The 21,814-nt window shown below is 39.3% G+C and overlaps 1 protein-coding gene across 2 annotated transcripts in view; it reads right to left on the minus strand.

Annotated features, from left to right (window-relative positions):
* LOC139622812 (protocadherin-15-like) overlaps positions 1-19,611 on the minus strand; it is a 195,914-nt gene extending 176,303 nt beyond the window's left edge. The window contains exon 1 of one of the 2 annotated variants that reach the window (XM_071480421.1): positions 19,048-19,611. The gene's annotated coding sequence lies outside the window, so the exon portion shown is untranslated. Of the gene's footprint in view, positions 1-1,821; positions 1,957-19,047 lie in introns of those variants that run through there. The other variant, XM_071480419.1, reaches the window with a different exon arrangement.
* Between the last annotated feature and the right edge of the window lie 2,203 nt (positions 19,612-21,814).

The following is a 21,814-nucleotide window of genomic DNA, read 5'->3' on the forward strand; positions in this document are numbered from 1 at the left end:
CCTGCTCACAATCACACAATCTAACGTTTGAGGGAAAATATAACTTCTTTGGTGGAGGTTATTACCTGGTTTTCTGCATTAGTTTGCCATAAAATATGCTCTGCTCTTCCTCTAAGTAACAAGTGTGAACAAACAATGTGCTTAGTTTAATAACAATTATAATCTTTCATGTCTTAACTGAAAACAACCATTAAACATTCACAGTGCTGGTGGAAAAAGTGAGTGAAGCCTTTGATTGAACAACTGGTCGAACCTTCTTTGGCAGCATAACCACAAAGAGCTTCCTGTAGCTGCTGATCCGTCCTGCACAATGTTCAGGAGAAATTCTTCCTACAGAACTGCTTCAGCTCAGACATATTCTTAGGATGTCTGGTTGAATGTTTCTCTTAAGGTCATTTTATTCTCACAGCACACGATTGGTGATGGCTGTTTCTCAGATTCCTGAGAGCACATTTTGATGGCTCTGGTTTAAGATGAAGGTCTCAAGCGCTCTCTGCCTTCAAGATCACATCAAGCCATTCATTAAGTGTCTACAAAGGGTCAAGGAGGCAATGACATTATGTCCTTTCTTGCTTCTTAAAGCACTTTCCAGTTTCAGTGAACAAAAACCTATTTATTTCAATAACTCAATATCATTCACTAACAGGCTCACCACTGAAAGGTTTACATGTGTTGCTTAATATTATATGTGGTAGCCTAAAGGCTAGTAGGAAAAAGAGGTGTCAGGGACTAGAGGGACTTAATTGATATTGTTTTTCACAGCAAAGCTTAGCTCTTTTACTTGAGTGTTATGCGGTCCCTCTGTTGGTGTTTCTTATAACGTTTCTTCTAAGGTTTCCCCTCAGGTGTACCTCATCTGCTCTGATTGTTTAAGAGGTTGGGAACATAGGTGGTTTTCTGCTGTCTTCCTCCCCATCCCAGTAACAGCCTTTGTTTACTCTGATACTATGTTTTGAGAAGATGGTAGGGATAGCCTTATTTTGTGGCTTTGTTTTTCCCTCATCCTTTAGTGCTCCATGGCATGATGAATAATTTGGCCTGGGATCTTCTCTTCTTTATAGTCATGCTAGTGGAATGACTCTAGAGATGGCACTGCCAGTCCACGACTGTTCTTTGGGTCAGACTGCAATATTTCAACAGCTGTTAGATTGCCATGAAATTTGGTAAAAATATCCATCATCACTGGGGGATAAGTTCTAATTACTTCAGCGATCCCCTGACTTTTCATCAAGCACCACCTGCAGGTCAAAGTTTTCACATAGTTATTGAAATCTCTTAACATCTACTCTATGGAACAGTACACCATCTTGTACAGAAGTTCATGTAGCCCAGGGAATGTATCCTGATGACTGCGGTGATCCCCTGACTTTTCTTCTAAAGTCACTAAGAGGCTCATATTTGTGATTTTCAATGAACCACCTATTGGATGGACTGCCATGAAAGTTGTCATAATTTTAGTGATTCCATAACTTTTCATCTAGAGTCAACATTTTACTTACTTTTCCCAGCACTTTACTATTACAATACCTTTGCTTTATGCCCAAATACCTGCAAAACTAACAACTTCCCCCATGAACCTCAGCTGTACTTTGTGTTTACTGTTAGCAAATGTTAGCATGCTAAGACAATAAACATGGTAAGCATAATACATGCTAAACACAAGCATGTTAAAATTGTCAGTGAGAATGTTAGCATGCTGACATTTAATTTAGCTAAAAGTACCTGTGCCCCACCATAGCCTCATAGAGACACTAGGGTATCTGTAGAGTCTTTATCAGCTTAAAAACTACACACACTCATAAAAATGTAAATGTTACTTACTTTCCGACTGTCTCGCTCTCTTGATCACGTTACTGTTACTTAAGCAAATCTCATGAAACCAAACCCAGGTATTCCAGAGCGAGGCAGCAAAACTCAGAAGCAAGCACCGGAAAATAAATAGATGGTCTGACAAAGCGTGAGGGGAACACAGTGACACGGTAATTGGGAACAGGTGAAACTAATCAGGGCAGGGCAGGCAATCAACAGGTGCTGAACACACAACGGCAGGAAGTAAAACAACCATAGAACCCAAAAGATGGATGATTTTCAAAATAAAACTGAAAGCACAGAAAAAACAAGAAACGACCACGGGAGCAGTGCGGGACGTCACACTCTCATTGTATTCTTAATTCAAACTAGATCCCCTGGTAAAGATATTAAAATGACAGCTGCAATAATCACTATATGCATGGCCTCACATTGGGTATGATTTAATTATTGGACTGGAATGAATATCCCTTTCATGAAGAGATGAATGGTCATTTGAATTGCATGTGGGCCCATTTGAAATGCATAATAAGACATTTTCAATAACCAGACAACCAAGATGATCACTTACTGGACAGTGATTATGTTAGCAGTAATTATCATTGACCTTACTTTGCAGGAAATGACAGACTGTGACTGTGCCGAAAAAGCTTAATACACCATTACAAAGCCAACAGCACTGCGGGGAGTCTGTGTGCTGGCGTCTACATTTCCTGACAGCCTGTAGGTTCATGCCAAAACAAGACCTCAGTCTGACCTGCCACTAAATAAAACAGACACAGCCTTTAGGTGTTCATGTGGTGCTGTGCCCTACTGTGCTAAACTCTTGAATAAAACCTGTGCTTGATGTGTTTGAGCACTGCATTGTGTAACATTTAGCATACAGTTTTTTCATTTTTTCTCTTTAAAGCTTTTTCCATGAAAACACTTCCAGGAAAAAAAAAAAAAAAAAAAAAAAAAAAAAAAAGAATGTTGGCCATCGATTGCTCTCTGAGGCATTGGTGGCCTTTTCAAAGGTGGCCCAGATTTTTCTCTGGGTTCTGCAAATGAAAATCGATCATAGGAAAACCATAAACATAAATAGACCACAGCTATTTTTCTTGCACTGTACTGAGTTCCACTGTATGTACTTAAGGTCACAAAGGAAAACATCTATAAGCTAGGGTGACATGTCCAATTTTACTGGATAACCCATCATACTGAACAATAAGGTAAGAAACAAAAGCTGCAAAATGGAAACACATTTAAGGGCACAGGGAATGGATTGTGTGTTTAGATACAAATAATTTATATTGTATTTTTTCATCATAAATTCTTCATCCAACTGTCTAATGGAGAGGATAGGGACTATACAGAGAATATATCCTGAAAGGACTTCAGTGAACTAATGTATTGTCATTGTCACTAAAAAAAACAAGATACCATGACCTATGAAGGTTGCCATATTTGGTCACGTAAAAGGGTAAAAAAAAAAAAAAAAACTGTGTACCTTTATGTAGCCCAACTTGAAAGTGAAAAAGAGAGGGCTTCAATTAAAACCTGACATCAGTACAACTCCAAATTTCACAGCTAATTTACTAAGATCATAAGGTGTGTGTGGCTACTGCACAATCCTGCTGAGTGCCATTAAAAACTTTCCTCACATTCAGAATCTATTAATTAAGCCTCCAGCAGCGAGGAACCCTTACTGTCAGCCTTACAAGTGCAAAGTGGCACTTTTATAAATGTCACTGCCATATGTTGCTTTGATAAAGGCTATTCTAACTGTACTACACATACTTTGGGGGGGTAAATGTCATCCCTCAGTGGAGTGGGAGCGGAACAGTGTTTTATCTCCTTCCATACCCCTTGATCTGGCAAAACAGTTTGAAGACAATGAGGTGAGCTGATTGCTCCAGTAGTGAAGGAAAGATAATTTTCCTGAACCGTACAAAAAAAAGCGTTTGTTTGCTTTCCTGCTTAACTAAACAAATATTGAGATTGATTGATAAAGACTTCAAACTAAATTTACATGCATAAATCACACTGGCTTAAAACTGCACACAGCCTTCTGCGGTCTATACAGTTTCTACCAGCCTTCAATTATTAATGACTCCATCTGCAGTCAACTGTATGTACAAAGTCGAGAGGCGTGTGTGGCCCTTGTGTGTCTGTGTTAAAGTCTGTATTCAATCACTTGCGGTTTCGGCTGAGTGCTGGCAGGTTGACAGCCTGTGAGCGTGAGGACTGCACTGGCTGCCTTCTTAACGCCTGCCAAGCAGGTTATGTTTTCACCTGTGTCTGCTGGTTTGTTTGTTTGCTTGGCTGCAGGATAACACAAAAAGAACTGATTTGTACCAAATGTGGTAGAGGGATGAGGAATGGGCCAGGGAGGAACCCTTTAAATTTTGGTGGAGATCTGGTCAGGGGTCAGATCCAGGAATTTCCTTAACATGGCAAGAGAGTGCATTTTTCAACATTTTTGTATTGTTTGGCCTAGGCGTTGTTGTGTGCTCCACTGAGTGCCATTCTAGTTTCATCAAAAATTCCTCTATGAGCAAGTATGTGTCACTGAAAGTCATAATATTACATTCAGTTTCAAGTGGATTGGAATTCAGTTCCAAACTAATAAATTCAATTTCAAATTATGTCGTTCAGATACATTTTTTTTTTCAATGCAATTATTCAAGTTAAACAATACAAAGCCAAATGATGTGATTTAAATTCCGTTTTTTTTAATGTGATTATTTAAGTTGAGCAATTCAAATTCAAATTTAAATGATTGAAATTCAGCTTCTAGTGACACATATTTTACGGTGATGAGTGGGAAGGAGTGTAATTGCTTGTGAAATTGTCATTGCACCTGTGAGACATTCTAACACTGCTCGGAAAGTGATAACCTTCACGATGGGATGCAAGGTTATTCAGCCATTTGCTCCCCCCAGTCTGCCCGCTGAATAAATGCACTGTCAGTCTTGAGGAAATATTTGTAAGGAGCCCCTGTTGTGGGTGTTATGAAAATGTTGGTGGTTCTCACCAACTGGCTTTCAGACACAAATGGCAGTTTTGGTGTATAAATAGCCCTCTAGCGTCTGGTATTCTCGAAGTTGTCAGGAGTATTCATTAGGGAGGTACATGGGGGGAAGAATTAGACAAGAGCAGAGCACATTCTGCCAAAAGGTTTGATTTGGTGTCCTCTCTAATGGATGTCCTCCTTAGATCAGAAAATAGGAAAAGACTAGAGTGAGATGGAAAAGAAGTACAAATTAAAAGCATAGAGCAATGCACATGGAGCCAAGCATGATAAATTCAGAAGAGTCACTGACATGTGCATGTTTAGTTTGGTAGTAATGCTGTCACAAGGGTAAATTATAGAAACCAGCACATCATCAGTCCCACATGCCCTTCAACGATGCTGCACATCGCCTCATTCATGAAAATCATATGAAAAGTGCAAATGCAATTTTTAAAAATTTTCCCCTGAACTATATTAATGCAGCATCAACTTCCTTCTTTAATCAAGAGGACATACATTCTCCTGTTCACTGCAGACCACTGGCAGTACATGATTTATGTTAAATCCGTGACTCATTCATTGATGCATAGCTGCAAGAATCAAAACAATTCAAAACCATGCCAGTATGACAGATGTCATGCCTTCTGTTACAATAAACATTTTGTTCTTTGTGTTGCTGCTGTTGATATTAATGAAAGGCACTGACAAAAGTTTACAAAGGGGGACATTGTGACCTTAATCCTGTCTGACATTTTAGCAAAACAAATCTTTCTGAAAAATAATTGATCTTCTGTAACTTTTTGCGTGTATGTATTTATTAATCCTCTCGGAAATCCTCCTGTAACAAAAACATGTATAGTCTATAGTATATATGAGTGCATGATTTGTCTCTAATTCCAATTAATTCCATTGTATGAAATGAATTTGAAGCATTTGGAATATAATCATGTCTCTCTGGTTCCTTCTACATCCTATTTTTTGTTGTCATCCAAAGCATTTCTGAGACTCAAGTGTGGCCTTGAGTCTACACAGACTTACAAAATGTAGCACAAGTAATTCAGAGTGTGTCTGTTTCATACTCATGAGCTCTCAGTCCACTGCCTAAGGTAGGATCACATCTGAAATACACAAGATGTAGTCTGAGGGTAGTACTGACGGAAAGAGCTGATGTTTAACTAAATCCATTCTTATTGTGATGTGCATTTAATTCAGTGCTGAGGCTTGAGGGATATTAAAAAATCTGTCCAGTTAGTCTGTGGAATCTGCTGAATTGCTGAGTGAGAGCACGTTTTTAGATTTAAATGCACGTATTGTTCCTGATATATAATCTACAATGTAAGCTCTCTGTGAAAAAACGTCAGCATATTGTGCTGTAAAATTTCATCAAAAGCGGCAATTCAAATTGGCTTGCTGTGAGGTACCTGTCTCATGCAAATAAGATCATTTTGTCTTTAAATCATGTTTTTGCCTTTTGTGAGATGACTGAAGCAGACTGGCAAGTTGCATTTTCAAATCCCTGTGGCAAGAAGAATGATTATGCTCACATATGGATAAAAAAAAACAAAAAAAAAAAAACAAAAAAACATCACTTATTTCACCGAACCATGAAGTCATTTTCTCTATTGAATGTACTACCACTCACTGGTGAGGTAATGGGCCTTGACCATGTGCATTTACACGCTGCTGTCAACCAAGAGCGTCATAACCCACATGCAGCAAAAACACCAAATTCTTCATCTAGTGGAGTGTGAAAGACGATGCAGAAGCACTGGCGTCCGAGGCTCGTGGGTAGGCTCTTCAAGCAAAAGGTTAAGAATTTCTGCTAAGCAGAGCAAAGTGCAGAAAAAATGGGAGTTTTTTTTTTTTCAATTTAATTGAGTCTCTCACATTAACTTCAAAGCGACAGAAGTAATTCCCGCTCTTTGCTGGTGTTCATTTTCCCAAGTTAAAACCTTGTCCTCTTCATTAAAAGTCCACCCCTCCTCATCCCCTTGAGCCTGTCATGTTCAAACAGTGTTCTCAGCTCCTTGCTAGGCTGGATTAATGAAATATTTGATATAAAATGTCAAAATAAGGAAAAAGCAGCTTGGACCAGGGACCGCAGTGATTATCACTAGGAGAGAGAAAAATATAATGAGGTACAGTCGTTTTTTTCCTTCTTTTTCCTCAACTACATCCATGCTGTACTGTGATGCTCAAAAGCTGAAATAGATTTTACCAAGAGGAAACCTTGCAGCCAACCCCAGAATGACAAACAAGAAACAAATCTTGACCTCGGGCCAAAATGTCCTAAGAGATTTCTTGTGTTAACCTTTATCATTACGTTTTTAAAGATAGGAAATGGATACCAAGAAATGAAACCGATGGTCAAGAACTGTCAATCTCAAATGAAACCTTGAACAGTAAATTGTTGTTGCTGCTCCTCTCATTCCTTATTCACCCCAGCAAGCAAACATTTGCGTGACTGTAAAGAGGAGAAAAAAGGCAGGGTTTGAACGAAAAGGACGTAACTCGGCTTTAATGTTAATTTCTTCGACACTTACCTGCTCTCTCACGACTCCTAATACAATCATTATAACACAAGCATTACTACGTTAAACTACTGGCCATGACTGTTTTTCCATGTTGACAAGCAGACACAGTTATGAACACACCTGATACATTCAGAGTAAAAGCTGGATGTGCCATGACTTGAAAGAGTAAATGCCTAAAATCCATTTGGCCAATGCTTAAAGCGATAATTCTGGCAGATAAAGAATTGGCTGGCTCACTCCTACAGACAGCATTAACATACTTTGCATCATTCCCTACTGTTAAAGATGGAGTTAAAAAAAACAAACAAACAATAAAAACAGAGGAACAGTCTTTCAATTCCCCACATTATCACTCGCATTAATTGTGACCCAATTGCAAAAAACACAGATGTAAGATGATTGAGGGCTTGAGACTGCACATGTAATAATACTCCTACATTGCAGCATCATCAGGAAATGAGTAGAGGTCCATGATACTTCTAAGAAGCTAAGCCAGCTGGAAAAGTCACCACATGTTTAGCAATTAACAGAGTTAAAAATCTCAAATCTCAAAAGTTTGTCACAGCTGCTCCAGTTGACCACCACCTGTGAGAAAACTGCAACTCACCAACCAAGACTGTCGTATCAATGCAGAGCAACAGTCTGACACAGCAGAAACACTCCTGCAGACATCAATTCTCTACTTCTGTTCCCCTTTCAGCAGCCGTCTGTATGTACGATAGCCCTTTCAAGCTGAAAGGCCTGTAGTGGACTCTCATTATTCAGTGCCTTGACATGTACGGGTGTATTTCAGTCTACAAGCCCCTCAGCAGGCTTCTACTGTTACAGAGAGAGGTTAATTAGGTGACGGTGCCCCTAATTGAGTGGCTCGACCACTCATGACTCTCTCACTTCCCAATCAACATGAGTGGGTCCACAGACAAAGCGACAGGAGTTGAAGAATCGTAGCGAGGTTATATAAGAACTAGCCGTTATACCCTCAGTCCAGGTATTTCAACTTACATCTTCCCATTTACAAACCTATAATCTCTAGTACTTTGCTTTTTTTCCAATTAGAAGCAGCAGAGTTGTATGGTATGGTAATGGCAACGACTCAATCATTGTGAAGACACTAAAAAAATCAAGGTGAAATAAGTGCTATTTCCATCCAAACATTCTGGCCCTGCACGACGTTTGAAGGCCACAAGATAATTGGATTATTGCCACGCATCTCTGCCTGAAGAGCACACAACCCGACACACTCACACTGACACATGCACCAAACACACACACACAAACGTTTGTCAGAATGAATGAAATAAGTAGATCGTGGTTTGTTTTCAGCAATTTGCATGAAATCTGACAGTTTTAATTGCCTGCAACCCCCCACAAAAAAACTTCACCTAAAAGGATTGATAAATGGGGGCACAGGTATACAGCATCAAACATGTATTTGAAAGACTGCAGTTTTTCAAAATAACAGTAGTACGCTTGTGCTGTAGGGCCTGCTCATTGCAGGGAGGCTAATAGCGTTACAAATGAGGCTCTACACTGGTTTTGATCAAGTCAAGCTCTACTTCATCTGACCTGATTATCAGCAGACATCAAAACAATGATGTCCCCCTTCTTATGATGAATGGGTTTACTTTTTCAGGCCACATCCGTCACAAATACACTTTGATTAATATTCATTCTGAGACTATGCCGTGTTGGAAAAATGCCACAAAACAAAAAGTTTTTGGAAAGGACATTATTCTTTCAAGTTGTAGGATTCTATAGAGCAACGTGACAGAAAAATCATGCAAGAGCCAAAATGAACCCCACAAAGCAAAATTGCTCTTGAATCAATAGTCTATATCCCAAGGACCCTGCGGGGTGACAGTGAATGGGCCTCCAAATGGGCTCTGTCACCTGGAATGAGGAGGCTTTATTTATTCTCACCTCAAAGTAAATTTAGAGTCACTTGCAGCTGAAAACAACAACACTCTTCAGGCATATGACCCATTCATTTTATGCATTAAATCTCCATCTTGTACATTTAGAATTTTTTTTTTTTTTGATCCCGTTAGAGGGCAGAGCACAAAAGAAACTGGCTGCTGTGATAAATCTATTACCTGTCTACCTGCAGCCAAACTGCCAGGTAGTACTCAGGTGGACAATGCTTTAAAACTTGTCGATGAAAGGATGAGGCACCATTTTCACAATGTAATCTACAAAAATTCGAATTTTGGTTTGCTTTTTGTGTACCTATACAATGAAAGTAAAACATAAAAATCCTGTGGTGTTTCAATTCAATTTCTTAATGAAGTAAAACCTTAACAAGAAAAGAAAAACATGTGCTAAGACATCCTGCTCTGCATGCAGCTAAGAGCTGGATATTGTTTTCATACAAACAGACTGAGCACCTCTAGCTAGATGGTCTTTTGACATCATCCTTTCCAGAAAAACAATGTCAGCACAGCTCGTTTTATCAAACAGCTTAAAACAATATTTAAAGTGCATAAGGAGTGAAAAGTTGGCTTTTGTTTTGCCAGGAAAGTTCTGACAGCTCACATCTATTCACATCTCAAGTTTTTAACCAAGCACATGTACTGCATGAATATTTCCTCTTTGTTGCTGTCGCTCTAACACACAACGCTCTGAAAACTTACTTTTATAGCCAAGTCTTACTACATATTTGATTTTCATCTAGTTAATCCTTTGCACCTTATTTTTTTTTAGATGTGTCTCAGAACTGGATGTTAACTCACTCCCATTAGCAGGAATACAACTGCAGATGGTGTCATATGTTAGCTCCTGAAGATTTTGTAAATGAAAAACTTCACCACGTGCAGGTTTTTGAGGCACCTGATCATTAGCTAACTTTGTGCTTTAACACGAATTCATAAGCCCTTGTAATTTTATCTCTATCTTTTATCTTTATCGATTGTATTATTTTTGCACTGATGAAAGAATGCAGCATACTTGGCCAGTGAGAATACTTACAATAAAAAACAGACATGTTAATGACAGCGCCCACATTCATACTTAAATATTCACCAACAAAGGCAGAGCTTACTCTACATTGCTAATTTTCTTGCATTGTTTGCTTTTGGCCTCTGCATCCCCTGTTTTCTCTTTGGATCACTGTCCTTCTCTCTTCAGGACAACAATTTTTGCAAAGAACACAATAAAAAGATAAACCTATTAATCATTGCATAATAATTTTTCCAAAAGGTCAGCTGTCTTTCAGGTTTTTATGAGCACTGCTCATGTGGACACAAATATGCAGAATTCATAATGTAACTGATTATTTGCTTCTTATTTGCCATCAGCAACAAAGAGTGAACATATGGTTGCTCTATGATCACATGTTTTACAGCACGAGATGATGTTAAAACCGCTAACTAAAGCATGACTGCATTATAAAAAAAAAAAAAAAGAATAAGAAATGCTCATGAACACGTCCAAAGGAGGCTGATGTATCAGCTTTAGGGGAGAGTGTAGCCAGGATGGAGCCACACTAATAATTCAGTCTTGTCTCTAATCACATTTGTCTCTTAAATTCACAGCTTTTAAGCCATAACATGAAAACACTCCACATATTTTCAATCCAGCAGAGAGAGGTGTGCACGTAACTAATGCATGCACATCAGTTTCAGGAGTTTCAGTATGCAGCACAGTTGTCAGTGACTGCAAGATTCCCCCAATATGCAACTTTAGTGGTTTTCTGACATTTACTTGTTAGTTCACCACATCACATCTGGTGCCTCTCACTCAGGGGTGGAAGCAACGAGTTACATTTACTCTAATTACTGTAACAAAGTCATACATGTTTGGTGTGCTTGTACTTCTTCGAGTACTTTTATTTTATTTTTTATTACTTTTACTTTTATTACGTAGAAATCGTTATGGAGTAAAAACAAAAGTCACATGATAAATAAAAGAGTCAAATCAGCAGCTGCAGCAGAGAAGAAGCTGGGGGTGTGAGGGGCGTGTTTGCATCTGAGCTGAACTATGCAATGAAATTAAGGATGGCGTCGTTATGCATTTTGTCCGTGTTTTTCAGCTCCAACTGCTGTGGAGTTTATAATAATAATCTTTATTTATAGAGCAATTTTCAAAATCAAAGAGACATAATCTTGTTTACGCGTCACATTTTCCGCTGCTTTATTTTGCTGTTAATTCTATAAGAAGTGGCAGCTATTTCATTTTTGTAGCTTACCATTGCTATTTAAAGTCTATGGACACCTGCTGTGTTATTTACTTGTATCTATTATTTTGTCCGCCCCATTTATAGCAATGAAGGTAGGCTAAATAACAGAAGTATCTATCTGTTTAATACAATACAACTCAACAGCACCACAAACTACATCCTCCGAAATGATCATACATTTGAATCAACAACTTGCTACTTCAATTTCAATAAGAATGAACATTATAACCTTCATGATGGAGAGTTTATTGCAGGACTGTTGTGTTAGGCTACATCAGTTTTTGCTCAGTGTTCCTAATAAAGTGTAAACTGATTTATTTTGAATAACAGTACTTCTACCTAAATTTAATTTTTCAGTACTCTTTCCACCCTTGCTTTCACTCCCACAAATATGACCCTCTACTCTCCCAGAGAGGTCCATCCTTTGAGCCCTCCATATTAAACATTAGCTGCCATGCTGATGATTCGCAGCTCCTCATTTTACTATACACTGATCAAATGAATCCTTTTAACTCCCTAATCAACTGCTTTGTTGGCTCTAAATGTCTTACAGCTGAACATGGAGTCTTTGTCATAAGCTGCCTAAAGTTTTGCAGTTCCCTATTCATGGGCCTTCAAGCTAAACCCACCCACACACTGCAGTGCATTCAGAGTGATGCAGAGAAAACACATTGTTCATGTCCTCGTTCGTAAACCTCCACTGGCTATCCACTTTCAGAATACAATTTCTTTGGTATAAAGAAAGCTCTTAATGGTATTGCTCAATATTACATATTAGGGACACTCTAATTTTATAAAACCAGCCGATCTCTCATTCTCATGGCACCTATCTCCCACCTTCATGGAGAGCATTTTCAGGGTCTGGTGAGATTGCATTTAGCATTTATACATTTAAAGAATGGCACAGCATGTCCTGCTGATGGTAGACCAACACCAACAATGTCACTTAAAAGCAATCTGAAAGCCTTATTTAGTTTAGCATCCCTCTAGCATGGTTGTATATATCCCATTCAAGTGAAGTGGTCTCAGACATTTGGATCCCAAATGCATATGTATATATACATAGGTTGCCGCCTTGTGTTACTGACAATGCTGCTGGCTAAGGATCATATACAACTCAATAACTTCATTAGCATAAGTAAACATAAAGAGCTGAAGATACTCATTTATTATGCAAGATGATGTTGAATGCAAGCAAAGCACCAACCTTAGACAATGACGACAATGTGACTTTACCTGAGTAACACTTCCTGTTGTGACATAATTGCAGAGAAGATCTGAATACCGTTTACATTTTTAAATTACTTGAATTAAAATCTTATAAAACATTATAGAAAGCGGTTAAAAAGTTTTTGTTAGCCACTAGTGTACTGCATGTGTTAATACTCCTTGAAGAGGTTGGTTTTATTTAGATTGATATCACAAGCCAAAATATTTTGGCCAAGATAATTAGAGCCTACTGATGATTTTTGACATAGGCACATGAATAAATCTTACTGGCTGTCAATCAGCCAGTTAGAGCTGATTTTCTTACTACAAGTCTCAGAGAAATGAAGATCATCACAGTTTGTGTTCACGTAACACGTCTCTCTGTCTGTCATGTTCATTTAAACAGCAGAGTCTATGTAGAGAGGTTGGTAAAGCCAACACCAGGCCAGAAATGACCTCTAAATTACTTTTGACAGTACCTGGAGCTCTGTGGCTTTAAGTGTGTGATTATTCTTAGCAAACCTCATGCGGTGGTCATGTGGTGAGAAAAATACCAAACAACTTTAGATTATCTATGACTTAAAGCATAATCAGTAAAATGTCATCATGGAATCACACATCATGCTCCCACAACCTCTGATTGCCTCAGAGCTCCATAGCATTGTGTGCATCTCCCTATTTTTAGGCTTGAAATAGATACTCAAAAAGAGGCTGCGTGTCTGTGTGCCTGAGTGTTTGAGCGTATGTTTAAGGGAGAGCGAGAGAGCATGAGAATTTGGAGATGTTTTATTAGTGAGGTGGGTGGGGGTGGATCTTATGTACTTCAAGATTTATCCCTCTGAGACTAAAATCTTTCACAGGCCTTAGCATTTTGCCATGGATATTGATTGGTTTTTTTTTTGTTGTTTTTTTTTTTTTTTTGTCACCTAGATGTTTGGAAGTGTTGGAAATTCTGAATGTAAAAATTTGTTGGTTTTAGTTGGAGCTTCATCACACTGATGGTATTTCTCCTGGCGAGGCTACATCGGCGCTGGGCTCTTCGGCTTGTGCATCCACTGAGTGCACCCTTCAGTTTACAAGCATCTAAAGTTTCAAATTAAACGTCCTGTCCAACATAGCTGCAGCAAAGACCACTAAACCAGTCAGACCTAGATGTAGCAGTCGTCAGTGTTGTTTGTCTTCTTGTAATGTAGACTGCCAAATTTATCCAAAGTAGCTTTACCTCAAAGTTGCTCTGATGCATGTTTTTATATGAACAGTTGATCGAATGACTACATGGAATGTAAAAACCCACAGATATCACCTGATTATTATCTGATTCTGCATTTTAATTCAGGCCTACCGACAATTTCAGCATCTTTCGCTGTAACTCATTGTTTTGGTTCTATGAGTGCATTCTTACTGTTTTGAGTCACTCTCATCAGCGTCGTTTTCAGCAGCAACAGGCAGCCATTGTAAACCACCTGTAGCGCTGAATGGCACCTAGAAAAAGTAAGCAACTACCTGGTGAATGTAGTGGAGCATTTAGCAGCTGTGGAGCCCGTTAGTATCCTCATTCGCTCGCCGAGACCAGAACAGAGTGAAGAGGCAAATTAAAATTGGACTTATATTTGCTGGGGGGCATAAACACAACTTCATATTAATGCTAATCTTGATCCATCCTTCTGAATGTGAAAAAAACTGCTTTCTTATGCATTTGTTATTATAAAGTAACAATGCAGTATTGATCCATCCATCCATTAGGTATACCACTTATCCTTATAGGGCTGCAGGTGAGATTTTATGTAATCAACACATTTTATATACATCAACTTATGTTTTTTTCCGACATTCTATAGACTGTCTTGAGTTGCTGAAAAACAGAATAATTAATGATAAAACTAAGTTGTAATGTTGACTGCAGTTTGAATATCAATTTTGTCAATATTTTGAATCATCTAGTTACATTCCTTATATAGTTCACAACATTCTAATAATCACACAGGGTCGGGGCAATCATCTTGCATGCTAAAGTTAGAGAACATATACCATAACCTGTCACATCAGCCACAGATAAACACTCTTACCGAAGTGTGAAATTAAAACATGGCCACAATGTTATCTGTCCATGCCTACAAATCATGCAGTCAATGTTTAGTCAAGCTATTATCATAGTATGGTAATTCCAATCCTTCCTCTCTATTTGCTTTTTGTACAGCAGTATTTATTTGGCGCTGGGGCAAATATTAATTTATGCTAATAGAATTTCAATCAGCAAACATATGGACACTTGAAAACTTCCCCCCAAATTATAGATGAAAATAATCTGCATATCTGCTTCCCTCAACCTGGCTCGCCTCAAAAGTCAAGCTGTCAGCGAATCCTTGAGCAAAAATTAAAAATGAGAAAGTCCTTCCAGAGGCAGCTGCCACAGGGAGACGACACTAAATGTATACTTACTCATGCACTGGTGGGATCCTGCTCATTTGATGGACTTTTACTGAAGGGCAAGTAAACAACAAACCACTTTCAGTCTCTATCTAATTATTGATTCAAAGGGCAAAAGCCCAAACATCAACAGCATGATGAGTGCTTAATTTTAGCTTTTGCAGATGGTGTAATTGGCAAGTTGGAGTTTTAGTTTGACACTGTTAAAATGGACAATTCAGCGAAGGGGAGACTCCATTATGTAGCATCTTTATCACTCACCGAAACATCTCATAAGGGTTTCATATGGAGGAGAGGTTAAACACAAACATCAGCCAGCCAATCAGCACAACTCTTGTTCCATGTGACCTTCTCAAAGACACTCAGGTAATCATTCCTGAAGGAAGGAGCTTCATTTCAACGCCTCCAGAAAAATCTGTGATTCCAATCAAAAGCCCAGCATCCACATACATACTTGTTTAACACTTAAAATATCCTACTCTCAGCAAGACACTGCTGCCCCGTAATGAATAGTTACTGCAGTCCACATTCAAAGACTTAACGAGAGGGTGAAAACACGGGAGCTAGACGAACAAACTGCCCTTCAGCATTCTGTTGGGCTCTGGTGTAGATTAGCTGACCGTGCTCCCTCCCACTATGAGGTGTGCTTGTTAACCAAATTTAAAAGAATGGGATTCCACACTGTGTATTATTTCATAAACCTGTTACCCAGTGCAAACAGGTCTTATCTGAGAGGAAGAGAGCATCATGTTGAAGGATAGAACCAGTCATCGTGTTAGAACGTGACAAGAAAAGAGAGATAACGCAGAGGGAAAGAGCAAGAGAAGGAAAGAACGAAAAATATCTGCAGTGCATCCACATGCATGTTTTTTTTTTTAATATTCACATCAAGTTCCTGTTCAGTTAATTTTAACACTGAGATAACTTATATTCAATCATCCTCTCCCTTAATGCTTCAGTGGAGACCTGGACACCATTTCTGCTACAGCTGCCAGCCGTGACAGTTAGTCAAGCTCTACAAAGACCTAATGCAGCAACACACTTTTTTTTACCAGAAGATTTACACCTCAAAGCTGATGAAGTATTGTTTTCTTGATTTGTAGATCACAGCAGCCCATTTGACATGTGTGTTCTTATTGAAATATAAATGTAATTATCTGCAAATGTTTATTTATAATCAGTCTAAATTGTTACAATTGTGCAAAATTTATAATAATAATGTTGCTCATGAAACATAGCCAAGCACGTACATCTGTATGTTGCATCAAAAGCAATAGCTTAAAGCCTATTGACTGGTGCTTTACAGGATCAAAGAAGAACACTGTGTAGTTGTGCAATCTTTTAAATAAATGTAGACCATTGAAGTCCTTTCAAGTATAATTAACAGTGACTTTCACAGCAAGAAGCAGCAAAAGTGCAAACAATAAATAAATAAAAATGTAAAAAATAAGCAGTGCTGAGCTGAAAGTGCAACGCTCCTATACTGCAGCACCACTTGTAAACTTTTGCACTTCAGTGTGGCACTTCAAAAGTTACCCTTATTTGTTCAAGTCCTCAGATGAATTTCTTTGTTGCCTCCCCTGTGGTTGCTCTTTTCTGCTTATTTCCTCTCTCTCTTTCCAAAAAAGCACTAAAGCCTTGATCACTTCCACCTGACACAAGCACAGACAGCCATTAGTGTTTGCTACTTTTTGTGCATGACTCCTCTCTGTTACTTCTTTATTTCCCAAAGCAATGGAAGATCTGTCTCTCTCACCGGCCCCGGACAGAATACTGCAGAGCATTGCAATTTCACGCACTCACGACAGATAAATCTTTCTGCTTGGCTGGCCATGAATCTTACAGAGGCTGAGTGGCCACACAGTATGCCACTGTTGCACCTGATGGTAGAGGAGCTGCTCCCTTTGAAACTTCAGATGCACCTGCTTTTGTTGGAATCCCCTTTTTATTTTCATGCCATCTTGGGTACAATTAGAGAAAATGAAAGAGCCATGGGGGTACTGAACAAGTCAAGTATCATTTTGTTAAATACGCATCTAATTGCAATTCTGCTCTAAGAAAGTAAAGCAAGATGAATTTAATTAGCAAACAAAGATGAACTGACCTCATTTGTTTGGGCATGTCATGAAACACAAACTAAACTATTATCAAAGCACCACACTAGATATATTTATCCACCCGGCTCACACAATATGCACACACACACACGCACACACTCTCACACACACACTATCAGCCATTACCGTGAGGACATATCTTTAACCTTCAATAAATTAACCTTTAGTTTCTTTCCAAGCTGGCTTTCAACCCTCCTCCATACCCCCTCAATCATCAGATACTATCCCACTGAGCAAGCCATGACAATGGGCTGCCTATGGAGCAGGACACAGGCAGAATATCAATGGAGTCTGGCTGGCCTCAGCCATGCTACTCTTCATCTCTCATTTCCCAAATGTGAGCCTCTGGAAAGAACTGGCCCAACCCTAGACTCATGAAGACATCCTGCAGCAATTCTTTTTACATATTCTCTGCACACTTCTAAGGCACTACCCAAACCTGTAGCTGTTGGGAAGTGTAGTACACATAAAATAACATGATGTCAGAGATGAGAAGAGCAGGATAGCAGCGTTTTCTTGAGGTTCACACTATGCTTATACCCCTGGATACAGTATCAACATATTTGATCTCAGTGATTCAGTCATATGAACACCAACCAGTCTGCAGCAACCTACAATGACAAAGTCAAATTAAGACGATAAACATGCGCTATAACCTTAAGTCTAAAAACTTAAATTCAGCAAATGTGGTAGAGGTCTCAGTCAAACTGCACTGATCTGAGCAGTGCCCCTCAGACTGCAGAGCCACACTGTTGCAGAGTTTTCCTTTATTCTTGCCACTAAATACAAAAATATTACAATAGCTTTTGTGCTTCAGTTGCTCGCAGTTGTATAGATGGATAGACTGCAGTTAAAGGCATGACACAGTGCATTGCTATGCTCCCTGTGCACCCACTTGCTGGAACCAGAGTGAGATGCATGTGCACAGTTAAATCATCAACTCAAGGCTATTTTTTTGTTTGTTTGTTTGTTTGTTTTTTGAGGATTTACTGCTTTTCTGATAAACAACAAATTGTACTTTCTTTAAAGCTGATGCGGAGTCAGTCTGCTCTTTAAGTGAGCAGAATGACATGCTCATATTTTATACAGAATAAATATCATGGCCTTTAGTGTTTGGTTTATTTTGCTCATCCCCCAAAGTAACAGTGTGTCTCATTTGAAGCAAGTCCATGTTATACATCTCTTGGTAGGAAAGATGTCTCCTTCGGCTTCTGGCGTGGGGAGAGCTAAAAAAAAACGATGGCACTGTCCCAGCCGATCCAAATCACGTGTTCCTTAAATAGTGGCACTCGGAGGGAAGAAAACTCGCGCAGGAATCATTTGTGATGCCCCGATGAGAGCAGGTCGAGGCATTTAACAGCAGCTTTGACCCCGGCTTTGACTAAAACACGAATCCCTGAAGTACTGATCTCCCAGTTGGTAAGCTTCACATTCTGCATGTTACACTCGCCTTCGTGCGTACGGAGCGTTGGATCTTCAGAGCGCGTCAGTAAGCTGACGTGTTAAGCGTGTGAAACACAGTGCACGGTCCCTGGATGAAAGCCGTGCAACATAAGGGATACCCTTCCACTAACACTGTGCCTGTCAAATATACATGATAGACTACTATTTAAAAGGATTGCCATGGCACCTGCGCGTAACAGGCTCCAACAGAGGATGTCATTTTCCAAATACCCACAGCCATATACTCAGAGTGGATTTCGCTGTCTGACACAACTTCACATATATAATTAACCCCAACAGCCTTAAGAAAACTCAGCAGTGACCAAATGATATGCTTACCTTAGGGGCGCACCCGCTGTGTATATTCCAAGTGCACCAAAGGTCACTGCGCAAATATTGAGAGGACAAGATGTAGGAGTGATGAGAAGTAGGTTAGCCTGCACAATACCTAATCCTGTTCTTAGTGTCCAGACGTCGTCAACCCTCTAATCTTCAAAGCGAGAGGGGTCGGGTATAACACCGGGCGCTCAGAGCCTCCGTTAATAACCTCGCCACTGTCAGTTTCTGCGTGTGGCTCACTTTCTCCTGCGCAGCCGACCAGACAAAGTTGTCCGTGTTTATTTCACTAATGCAGGCGACCCTGCACACAAAAATGTGAATGTTTGCCAATGACAAAGTGGGGAGAGGTCGGCGCAGTCTTCGGCGCAGTAGCCCGTTTACCATTCCTGGCAGGTGGCGAGTCCAACCACCCGCTGAAGAAATTCACGCATCATCCAGCGGGATGTGGAGACGGCCGAAGCCACAAAGTGATTCTCCAGGCAGATTAACCCGTGAGTTGTGTTGGTTTTTCACCCGCTTCCTCTTTTCTTGCGCTCTGGCGCCACCCTAAGTTGTGCTGGAGCTTTTTTTTTTTTTTTTTTTGGGTTTTTTTTTTATCCACACGCAGAGATTCCCAAATGTCTGCGCGTCCAGCCCCTCTCTAAACAGATTTAGACAATGCGCCTTAATTTGACAAGAGTGAGATTTAGAGTCTTCCGGGGAAGAGTTTTTTTTTGTTGAGTGATATCACTTGGTGCGGAATTTGACATCTGATTTAATTCTCTCATTGTTATTCTGTCCACGGGATCAAATAAATTAAATATCAGTGAAATGGAACAAATCCAAATCTTTCTGGAGCCTCACTGAACGCCCTCAATACATGGATCCTGGACTGGATCCTGTTGTGAATTTATGGGCCAAATTAAGAAACAGAATAAAATAAAAAATAAAAGTCTCAGAATGTGCGTCATGGCCACAAACACTCTTAATATCTTTGGGGTTAGTCTTCCTGTTGTCAGGCTGCCAGTCATTATTTCCTCCTGACACTTGAGACCCTGCCATTTTGTCTCCGCTCCACAGTCGTGCCATATTTCCCCTCTTTAGCCATCACATGACTGTCACGCCTGCTGCACCTGTTCCCAACCTTCCAATCAGCTTCATGGTTTATGGGCCGCTGTCCATCATCTCAACAAAAATAACATACTTAACATTTTACACTATAGAGCTGATTTTGAACTGATAACATGATGCCTTGCTTCGGAGTGGGGATTTTCATTATTCTCTATATGCGTAAATAATGTTGACACTACTTTTTATGCAGCATGACACCAGCAAAACCCAGATCTCTCTGGTCTCTGTTAATGTTGTAAAGAGTGAGAGGGAAAGGCAACCTGCAAGAGCAGAGAGGAAGCCTGTAATTGAGTGTGGAAAAGGTGAAAAAAGGTCTTGGTGCATGGTACTGACATTCTGGCAAACAAAGGGAAAATATATTTGTTCATACACAGCACACACATATAAAACATAAACCATTCCCTTTTCAAATGTAGTAATGATGCGTCATGGTCATTTCCATATTTTGTCCTCTTCATCAAATATATAAACCCAGGGTTACTTTAAAATCATACTGGCTTTTAATAAGGTCATAATGTGGTAAAAAGGGGGACTTTTACACAAGGGGTTTGTGTAAAAGTCAAGATATGAGTGAAATAATAGTAATAAAGTCAGTGTCAACAAACAAATAAAATATAACTCCAATACCAATATCTGCAACACTGAGCTGTCAAATTGATTTGACAAATTATACAGTTCCACTTACTCTGCTGGTTTCTTGCATAAAAATAAGCCCACGTCGGCTTACTGTTGCTTCTTAATGACAGGCTGTAGATGAAGAGGTAGAGAGGAGTTGAATCAGGCTCTGTATGTATTTACTCGATAATAGCACAGAGCAATTTACAGGTGACTAGGAACATTTTAACGTTGCATCTGATTATGATGATTATGAGATATTTGAGTAAGAAGGGACTGTGAATCTGCATAATATCTATCCATCAGGCAGGACTGAAAAGCTCAGTTGTGATTTGTATTGGGTTCTGTCATTACTGTAAATCTCACTAAGCAGCATGAAAACATGCTGAGTGTCAGGAGCATTAGACGTAAGTGCTGAATCTGCACACAAGTCTGTATAATATAAAGTGCCTACATGTGAAGTCTTTTCTGATCTTATCCCACACTGATCCCATGTAAGCTCTCTTCTACCAATTCCAAACTTCCATCCTGGTGTATGCAAACACACCAGTATTTTTTAAACTGTGTCAAGATTAGTCCTAAACCAAAACTGAATCCAGCGATAAGACTCATCCCAAGTAGGGTCAAAACTCACCTGCGAAAGGGAAAATGAAAAAGGCTTTAGTATTAGAGAAATGCAACGTATAAATTCAAAACTGAATAAATTATGTTTCATGCAATTCTTAAATTATGTTCTTCCCATTTCTTCAGTCATGCTACACCGATTTTATTATTTTATGCTAGACTCATGATGCTGTGGGAGACTGATCTAATTATATCAAGGCCATAAACACTGACCCTGTTAATGTGTCATCTGCACCAATAACAATACACGTGTGGAGGCCAGACCAATTAGACCTATCTCGTAATACATTTGATAAATGGTGGTAGGAAGCTTGACATTACATGAGTAGTCTTATATCGTCAATTTGAATTTCACTAACAAGAACAATTCTTGTCAGTGTGCTAGATCTTTGAAAAATGATTTCATCCTAGTGTTACT

This window comes from Trachinotus anak, unplaced genomic scaffold (genome assembly GCF_046630095.1).
Source record: "Trachinotus anak isolate AG129_WGS33_773 ecotype Australia unplaced genomic scaffold, CSIRO_AGI_Tana_v1 ptg000007l, whole genome shotgun sequence".
Classification (NCBI taxonomy): Eukaryota; Metazoa; Chordata; class Actinopteri; order Carangiformes; family Carangidae; genus Trachinotus; species Trachinotus anak.